Consider the following 10054-nt stretch of genomic DNA (forward strand, 5'->3'; position numbering starts at 1 on the left):
GACGATACCATTTCCGTCAGCCTGACTCAATACCGCACCAACCACTACATCACTCGCATTAGTGGTAAGCTGGAATGGAGAGTCATAATTGGGAGCAGTTAACAAAGGCTGACTAATGAGGATCAGTTTTATCTTCTCTAATGCCTCCTGAGCCTCCTTACTCCAAACGAAGGTAACATTTTTCTTCAACAAAGCAGTAAGTGTTTCCACAATGTCTGAAAAATTGCGAATGAATCTACGATCCCTAATATCCTTCGCAAATCTTTTCTACATTTAGGAACCTATACCTTACGAATGGCTTCAATGTTAGCCTCCTTAGGAACTACCATACCTGCTCCTATCTCATGTCCAAGATATACCACCGTTGCTTTTGCGAAATCCGACTTTCTTAAATTAATAACCAGGCCTGCTTTCCTAAGTACTTTGAATAAGGCCTCAATTCTCTTCAGGTGCTAAAAATAACAAGGTCATCAATATACACCACACATCCCTCTAGACCACTAACCAATGAATTCATAAGTCGCTGAGAGGTGGCAGCAGCATTTTTCATGCCAAAGGGCATTACTTTACACTGAAATAACCCCTGTTGGGTTACAAAAGCTGAAATACTTCTTGCCCTTTCCGACAGAGGCACCTGCCAATATCCTTTTAATAAGTCAAACTTCGTAATATATTTAGCACGACCCATACGATCGATGCAATATTCCACTCGAGGCAATGGAAAACTATCAGCCTTGGTCACCTCATTAAGCTTCCTATAATCAAAACAAAGACTATAGTCTCCGTCAGATTTCTTGACCAACACAACTGGAGATGACCAAGGATTACAACTCGGCTCAGTTAAATTATGCTTGAGCATATACTCAACCTCTCTAGCAACAATTTCATTCTTTTTTGGGTTCAACCTATAAGGAACCTGCTTCACAGGCATGGCGTCCCCTACGTCCACGTCATGCTGCAAGATCGTGGTCTTGCCGGGCACATTAGAAAACAAGTCCTTATATTTTAAAACCAAATTTCTCAAGGACTGTTGCTCATCTTTACCCAAGTAACTCAACATCTGAGGTAAATTTTCTAAAGCCTCGACATTACCTGCCAGCCATTCACTATCTTTCAAGTAAACGTCCCTGTCCTCTGAAAAGGAATCATTATTATGCTCATCTGAAAAAGAACCATTATTACCGACAAAGTGATTTCTACTGTCATGAAGAGCCGCAATTGGCCTAACCTTCTCTCTTTCATGGAAAGCTTTCATCATATTTATATGTACCAGTTAATGAGGCCTTCACCTATCAGGGGTTTCCACCAAGAAGTTAACATTATTTACCTTCTTTAATACCTCCCATGGTCCCTGGAAGCTAGCTTTGAGAGAATTACCTGGGATAGGTAACAGAGCCAGTACCTTCTGTCCTATGTCGAAGTCCTGGGTCACAGTCTTTCTGTCAAAATAAAATTTCATTTTCTTCTGACTTTTCAAAAAATTCTCACCTGCAAAAGACCAAGCCCTGGTTAATTTAGCATTCAAATTATTAAGGTAATCAAACAAATTTAAATCAGGGGCATCTCCTTCCCAAGCCTCTCTCACCATATCCAGCGGACCCCTTACAGAATGTCCAAAAATCAAATTAAAAGGAGAGAGACCGAGAGATTGACCAGGAATAGAGCGGAAAGCGAATAAGAAGAAGGGAAGGTTTTTTATCCCATTCAGCCCCATTCACAATACAATATATCTTTAACGTACTTTTCATAGTTTGGTGAAAACGCCCAAAGCACCCTGTGGCTCTGGATGATAAGGCGAGGACGTTACATGTTGCTACGTTTATAGAACGCCTCGCCTTCCCAGCAGAGTTTTAGTTTTGTTTAATTATAAAAGTAGCAGCCATGCCGTCTCTTGAAGCTACTGTTGTTGGGAGAGTGGGGATGTCGTAGGAATGATATTTCCGGTCTGACGGAAGCTTAGGGTAAGAGAGGCAGGTCACAAGAGTAGCTAGGTTTCGAGATGGATTTTAGGGACTTCTACAATAAGACCTATTTTCCTTCCCAATTTGCTGGCGTTGTGTTTACCACCTTTCAGGCAATGCTCGAGGCGGTTTTTGGAAGCCCCGTGATTCGAAAGCAAGCAGTATCGCTCTCAGTCGGCCGCGAGACGTGGTCTCGGACAGAGGTCAAATTGCCAGCCTCCCAAAATTAGGCCTACCCACGACGCACCGGTGGACCCGGACCCCAGACCTGAACAGAGGTCGGACCGCATTCTCCTACAAGGATACACAGAATATTGCATAAAGGTACGTCTGAAAGTGTAAACTTCAACCCAGCACCTTTTACTACCATACGACTCTTGCTAAATTCATTTCCAATTCTTATTTTTACCCCTTCTACATCAGAAGCCCTTTGTCCTCATCGGGCCACCGTGTCCCCTTTGTGACTTGTTAAAGACCAAAGCGTTTCGTGTATACCTCAGTGAACCAGTCGAGTTTACCTTCCCCAATGTTAGAGAATTAATCAGCCTTAATCAAAGCAAGAAGTCATTTTTTCTTTTATGTCGTTTAATCTGGGATTCTTTTCCAGATTCCATGAGTCACGTGCCGTCTCTCTGCTCGCAAGTGTGCATTAACCAAGTGAATGAAATCAGCTTGAATTGAATGAGACTATAAGCCCCAACGTGGGGGCCAATGTCATTTAACTTTTCTCCAGGCCAGCACGGGCCTTTTTGTAAATAAATAGTTTAAAGTAACGAGCTGAGTTTTCTGGCGACCTTCCCCTAAAGAAAGTTTACGGTAAGTTCAACTGCAATTCCCTCTTGAAATCCCTAAATTACTTCCGTTTACGTATCTAGTCTCTCACAAGGCCCTACATACGTAAAATTGTCGACCTCGCCGAGGATCGAATCCGGGCTTGCTTAAAAAAGCTTGTAAATCGCGTATCCGTGTAAACGTAAACTGTAAATTATGTTACAAAGCGTAAATCAAGCACACTTGCAGGGAAAGAAGACACACTGACTCACGGTAATGTATTCCATTCTTAATATGATTATTCTATAACCAATGTTAGCTTAAGGTACGTTTAAGTATTTTTATTGTAGAAGTGTTTTAAACAAATGTGAAGATAGAAATATTATTATATTGTAACGGCCAGAGCGCCGAGCGAATTCTGTTTTGTAAATCGCATTGTTGTCGTTGGAGCTTACACGAACACGTGTATTAGATAGATGACCAGAAGAAAGGACCAGATCAAACTAGGAAGTGCTTTGCCAGGGTTTATTGCTGTGTTTTGAAAGCCTAGCTAGTTAGGAGTGTTTTTACTAATAGTTACGGCAAAAGAAGTGTACAAATTTCGTTTTTGTCTGTGATATGTTTTATGGGTATTCATTTTTAACTTAGTTTTCATTCCAAGTGTTGGTAACCGCTTACCTCTCGGCTAATTCAGCTTCGCGCTCTCTCGCGCCTGCGCGGTCTCAACCAACCTTCGTCTCATTCACAGCGGCAGCCATGTTTTTATCCCTTTAAACATTATCTAAACATTTCTAAGCAAAGTAACGTAAGTCACGAAGTTTTAACGTAAATAATATCAATGTCTGTACTAGTATCTATCGTCCCTAGCCAGAAAAATTAACGTAATTCGCCTTGAATAAGAAAGTAGAATTTTGTGTTGTAAATTGCCTTCGCATTTACAGAGAATCAGCTGATTCGCCATCAATGCTAGCACACCGTGGTGCTAACCCGCTTTCTCGCCTCACGTGTTCCACCTCGCATCGCTCACTCGCGCGCTGAGCGAAAATTTCATTTCACTTCGCACTTAACGTAGCCTCATTCACAATTGTTTGCTAACATCGTTTTCAAATCCTTGCCATAATTTTTCACTTGTCCTTACGTAAAGTTAACGTAAATCTTAAAAGTAGAGTCACTTGCAAGAATTGTTAACGTAAAACGCGTCTTTGTAAATTTCATATTGAAACGCAAATCATTTCATAAGCGCAAGCCGCTAACATTAACGTAAACATCGTTCACCGCGAGCGCGTTATCATTTTTTCATAAAACGTTTTCTAAAGCAATTCTTTCATTTCACGTTAACGTAAGTAAATCATTTAACGCAAGTTGCGTCACATTAAACGAACATTAGTAGTTCAATTCAAATATAAGGGAGTTCATTCATATATCATTTTCACCCTCTCGAGAGAGAGAGAGAGAGAGAGAGAGAGAGAGAACCAGAATCCATTATTCACGAAGCCAAGAGTACTACATCTTACCATTAAATTATAGCATGCCGAATTAACCTTATTTTAGTCTCTTGTGTCTTTCATTCACACAGCGTGATACGTACGCGCATGTGTCCAGGGCAGTTTGCAAACATTTATTTGTTTCATTTATCGAGTACTTCAGCGAGTGACTGAGCATTTCTAAAATTTCCATTACCTGTCGTTGCCCGAGTGGTCTTTTCATTTTCTTTATCACGAAAGACTTGCGTATACCGCAAGCACAATTCGCACAGTGTGCCACGCCAATTCATTACTTCCAGACAGGGAAGTCGTTACCAGTTTAGGACTGGCCACCACCAGTGCACGTCAGGTCTTACCATTTTACAGTGCCACTAATTCTTGACACTGTCCACCGACTGGCTGCTGAAGTACTCCCACCTTTTACTTTCTCTCCTCCACTATTACACTCTGCCATGAGCAGTGCCATTTCACTTCCAGTAATTTATTTAGTAACTGCAGGTAGTGTCCGGGACACACCAGCACGATACCAGTGCTCCAAGGAACGCCTCCATAAATGCCATTGCACCTGTACAGGCCGTACAGGTAGCCATTAAACCTGCGTGTCCGTCCTTACGGAACGTCCAATTCATTAAAGTATCCGCCATTTTGGATCACTGAACCAAGGAACGCCTCCTCATAAGTGCCGTGCACCTGTATTGGACCTACAGGTAGCCCATTCCAGCGTCTCCCAACTTAGGAACGCCCTTAAGTTGTGACGTATCGACCGCCTACACTCCATTGATTTTTTCGCCTCTTTAGAAGGTGCCAATCCAGAAGTGCCACCAACTTACGGGACACTTCCCAAGTGCCACCGAGCACCCAGTCTTTTCACTTTTTTCACTACCCACATTGCAGAACCCATTTCCAAGTGAGTGCCACTTTCCACAGTAGGCACTCCTATTCCATTCAGTACCCTTTCCTGGCCATTATTTTCATTTTCTTCCGAGCCTCTACTGTAGCCTAAGGGAAATGTCTTCCCCTGCTTCCCGTGACTTCTTTGCCAGAGAGCTAGAGAAGCTCGGGAGACCCTCATAACTCTGGGCAGGGAGGCTGGTTACACTGGACCAGCACTTGACCAGTGGATAAAGACGCAGCAGGCTGCTGCGCGCCAGCAGGGAAAGGAAGAAAGCGAAGCAGAGAGGAAAGCCCGACGCAGAAGCAGAGCGAAAGGAAAGAGAAGAAGAGAGAAAGCATGAGCTAGCTCTCCTAGATGACGCAATCTCTCTGCTAGTTTCCAAGCCCCAGACCATGAGCTGGACTCCCGGTAAGAGGTGGTTGCGGAGGTTCTTGCACCACTTGTTGTGTGCGTGGGCATGCTGTGGATTCCGACCAGTGCCCAGGTCGGTCTCTACCTTTGGGAGAGCTTCCAGGGTGAACTTCTCCAAGGCTACCATGTAGCTCTGCCTGATGAACTGTCTCCTACGCCCTATCAGTGGGTACAAGTCATGGCCGACACCGAAGCCCAGGTCTCCCTTATTTCCAGAAAGGCATTGCCTAGGGGTGCCAAAATAATCCGGACGGACGGAGAAGAAATTCAGTTCGAATGGATTGACGGTAACCTCTATTCTGTTCCTTCAGTCCTTCGAATGTATAAAAATGCCCTTTCTGGACCAGGTGACCAAGGAAACCACATTGTGCCGCCTGGCCGCCTAGTTGACCAATTCCATGATGTTTATCAGGTAATATTGGGCCGAGATCTACTTAAGCCGTATCTCCCCTGGACGCAGCTCCCACTACCAGATGCACCAGATCCCTGCAGCATGCCTCATAATCAACCCTCAATTTTAGATTCAGAGGCTAGTGCCTCCGATGTCCCAGACATCCCTTTTATTTGTGAACCTGGCCCTGACCCAGTGTCAGAGCCAGACGTTTCTCCCACATCATCTCAACCTCTTACCATTTTACCGCCTACCTCCTCCACTTTGGAAGAGGTAAGCCCACCAGTTAACCCCGGACTGGCTTCCGAGGATGATTCAACGGAGGTTTCCTTAACCTCCCCACGTCACATCACTGCCAGCCTTGGTGACTCCGCAGATTCGCAACCTGTGGGGCCATCTCGGCCTTATCATCCAGTGCCACGGAAGAGGTTCTGGAACAAGTTCTGCCGACTGTCGGTCCGCAAGGGTCACATGTCTGCAAATTACGGAGGGTGCGCGAAACCACAACAATATTCCGGCCATCGCAATGGCCGTCACCAATCCTTCTTCTCTAGGACCCCCAGCTAAGGGCCCTATAACCGTCGCACCCCTCCAAAGCCACTATCAGCCAAGCCACGTCAGAGCCTACGACGACTCTGGCGCTCAAATCTCCCTGATACGGGAAGACAGAATTCCCCGAGGGGCTAATGTTGATAGACGTCGATTGATCACCATTGAAGGTATCAATCACATTAAACTGATCCTTCCGACCGTCCAATTGAGGGTCACTAGACCTCACGTCTCCAAAGTTTGTACCCTTGCAGTTGCAAGCTACATTCCAGGAGGTTACGACCTCCTCCTAGGGCAAGACATGAAGTCTCCCTCGCATTCCAAACAGCCTAGGGGTCCTAACCCCACAACAAATCACTCTAAAGCAAGGAGTATCGAAATTTTACTTCCTCCAGGAAGTACAACCACCAACAGTCTCCCTCGTTACCAGGAAGGGAGATTGACCATTCGCAGTTCCGTTGCAAAACCTGTAACGTAATAGGGCACTCTACTAATTGGCCTAGGTGCCCTAGCAAACTACCAGCAGCGGACACTGTCCATTTTCCACAAGGCCTAGCCTTCAACAAGAGACAGGAGCCTCTGTCTCCCATTTCCAAGGCACGCTGAGAGGTATTGCACCTCCGGTACCCGTCACAGGTCCAGTCGACCTCAACTCCTCTGCCAGTGCCACTTGGCAGCACTGAGCAGTGCCAAGCTCCGTCCAGCCTGGACGTAGAGCCACCACCGAACTTGACCTCTGCGCCTGGCCCCGAGCTAGCGCGGCGCCTAACCTTATCAAGGATCCTCCTACAGGAGATCCTCCAACAGGCATGGAGCTTACCACAGCCCATGGCCAATCACTAGTTCCTTCTTCTTCATCCTTACCTCTGTCGCCCGAGGATGAACCTCCGGCAGACCTTACCTTTGTACCTCCTCTGGAACCAGGAACTGCCCGACCAGGAGTCAGCCTGGAGTTTTTCCCCTCACGACGGTTGTCGCCGCAGCCGGAGTGAGGGCCTCCCCTGCAGTAGGTTCCACCTCTACGACGGTTGCTGCAGAGACCGAAGTAGGGTGTTCTCCTGAAATCCTTCAGGCTACCGCTGCCTCAGCTCCTGCCGGCGTTTCTGGCCTTACAGAGTCGCGTTGCCTCCGTCTACTCCTAGGACTGGTATAGCCAGGTCCTGGAGGAATAAGAAGAAGAAGAAGAAGGGACGTAATTAACATATTAACAAAAAGAGCCACATGCTCTCTTTGACACCTGTGCCCGAGGTACAGGGTCGCATTCAATTGCAGAGTGATCCTGGCACCTACCCAGAGAAGGTAGCCAGCCCGATCCCTGCCAGTAGCACTAAACCCTCTAACCCCTAGCCATTGTAATACTAACCCTCATTTAAATATAATTACCTCATTGCATTTCCCTCCTGGTCAACTAACAACTCATCATCCCCACGCATCATTACCTCTTATCATGTATTTTTACAATTCCGTCGCTAAACTACTGCTGTGCGTACCACACTCTGGAATGATTGCGTCTTCATTTAAATGTATTGAGTAGGTTAGGCTAATGATTTAGTACCAGGGCATTAGGTTAGTAGCAAGTAGAATTTTCAAGTAACCTTATCTAGGGGTAGAGTAGACTGTCGTCACAGGACAACCTGTAGTTGTTTATTAGGCTAGACTACATCACTATATTAAGTTAGTACACTTAGCATCTTTGCCTATAAGTTAGGTAGGCCATTGTAGTCAGCCGTATCGCTGCTCAAAAAACTTCAAGTTAAGTAGTAGGGAGAACTGGGTTGTCGAGGCGATCAACTTATTTAAGCCAAGACCTTCACGCCCGAAAGGGAGTGAATTGGCCTTCTTAACAGGGGGAGCTGCTACTTTTTGTTTATAGAACGCCTCGCTTCCCAGCAGCAGAGTTTTAGTTTTGTTTAATTATAAAAGTAGCAGCCATGCCGTCTCTTGAAGCTACTGTTGTTGGGAGAGTGGGGATGTCGTAGGAATGATATTTCCGGTCTGACGGAAGCTTAGGGTAAGAGAGGCAGGTCACAAGAGTAGCTAGGTTTCGAGATGGATTTTAGGGACTTCTACAATAAGACCTATTTTCCTTCCCCCATTCCCAATTTGCTGGCGTTGTGTTTACCACCTTTCAGGCAATGCTCGAGGCGGTTTTTGGAAGCCCCGTGATTCGAAAGCAAGGAGTATCGCTCTCAGTCGGCCGCGAGACGTGGTCTCGGACAGAGGTCAAATTGCCAGCCTCCCAAAATTAGGCCAATACCACGACGCACCGGTGGACCCGGACCCCAGACCTGAACAGAGGTCGGACCGCATTCTCCTACAAGGATACACAGAATATTGCATAAAGGTACGTCTGAAAGTGTAAACTTCAACCCAGCACCTTTTACTACCATACGACTCTTGCTAAATTCATTTCCAATTCTTATTTTTACCCCTTCTACATCAGAAGCCCTTTGTCCTCATCGGGCCACGTGCTCCCTTTGTGACGTTGTTAAAGACCAAAGCTTTGTGTATACCTCAGTGAACCAGTCGAGTTTACCTTCCCCAATGTTAGAGAATTAATCAGCCTTAATCAAAGCAAGAAGTCATTTTTTTCTTTTATGTCGTTTAATCTGGATTCTTTTCCACAGATTCCATGAGTCACGTGCCGTCTCTCTGCTCGCAAGTGTGCATTAACCAAGTGAATGAAATCAGCTTGAATTGAATGAGACTATAAGCCCCAACGTGGGGGCCAATGTCATTTAACTTTTCTCCAGGCCAGCACGGGCCTTTTTGTAAATAAATAGTTTAAAGTAACGAGCTGAGTTTTCTGGCGACCTCCCCCTCAAAGAAAGTTTACGGTAAGTTCAAGCAATTCCCTCTTGAAATCCCTAAATTACTTCCGTTTACGTATCTAGTCTCTCACAGGGCCCTATATACGTAATAATGTTTAATGCCCAATTCAGACATTTTCTGCTTAAAACACCGACTCGTGAAGTTAGTACCGCAGTCAGACTGAATTACCTTCGGGAGACCAAATTTTGAAAAGAAACCTATTAATGCCTCTACAATCTTTTCACTCCTTATGGACCGCAAGGGGATTGCCTCGGGGTACCGTGACATACGATCCATAATAGTGAAAATATACTCATTTCCACTCTTTGACTTTGGGAGAGGACCAACAACATCAATTAACACTTCACGAAAAGGTTCAGACACAACAGGGATAGGTATTAATGGAGCCTTTGGAATAGGTAGATTAGGTTTGCCGACTCTGACAAACTTCACAACTATTAACAAATTTTTTAACATCACCTTTCAACTTAGGCCAAAAGAAATTATGCAATAACCTACTGACTATTTTGTGAATACCAAAATGTCCCGCCATCACATTCTCGTGAGCTAAGGACATCAGCTCATGACATTAACATTCAAGAACCACAATCTGTCGAATAATTTCGTAATCCTCCCCCGAGGCATGCATTGGTCTATTTACTCTACATAATATGGTATTAATTACCTTAGACATAGGAACTGTCACTTTCTTCATCTCACCAGACTCAATAGGGAGACAACCAAACTCCTTTTTCTGAGCTGAAACAAGTTCTTTAACAGT

The 10054-nt window shown here is 45.1% G+C and overlaps 2 long non-coding RNA genes across 2 annotated transcripts; both read left to right on the top strand.

Moving 5' to 3' along the window:
* The first annotated feature begins 1816 nt into the window (after positions 1–1816).
* On the top strand, positions 1817–2730 carry LOC135202761 (uncharacterized). The gene is made up of 2 exons (XR_010311820.1): positions 1817–2285; positions 2569–2730. It is a non-coding gene; the product is annotated as an uncharacterized LOC135202761 (long non-coding RNA).
* Positions 2731–8738: 6008 nt separating this feature from the next.
* LOC135202762 (uncharacterized) lies at positions 8739–9251 on the top strand. The gene is made up of 2 exons (XR_010311821.1): positions 8739–8806; positions 9090–9251. It is a non-coding gene; the product is annotated as an uncharacterized LOC135202762 (long non-coding RNA).
* Positions 9252–10054: the final 803 nt, after the last annotated feature.

This window comes from Macrobrachium nipponense, chromosome 33 (genome assembly GCF_015104395.2).
Source record: "Macrobrachium nipponense isolate FS-2020 chromosome 33, ASM1510439v2, whole genome shotgun sequence".
Classification (NCBI taxonomy): domain Eukaryota; kingdom Metazoa; phylum Arthropoda; class Malacostraca; order Decapoda; family Palaemonidae; genus Macrobrachium; species Macrobrachium nipponense.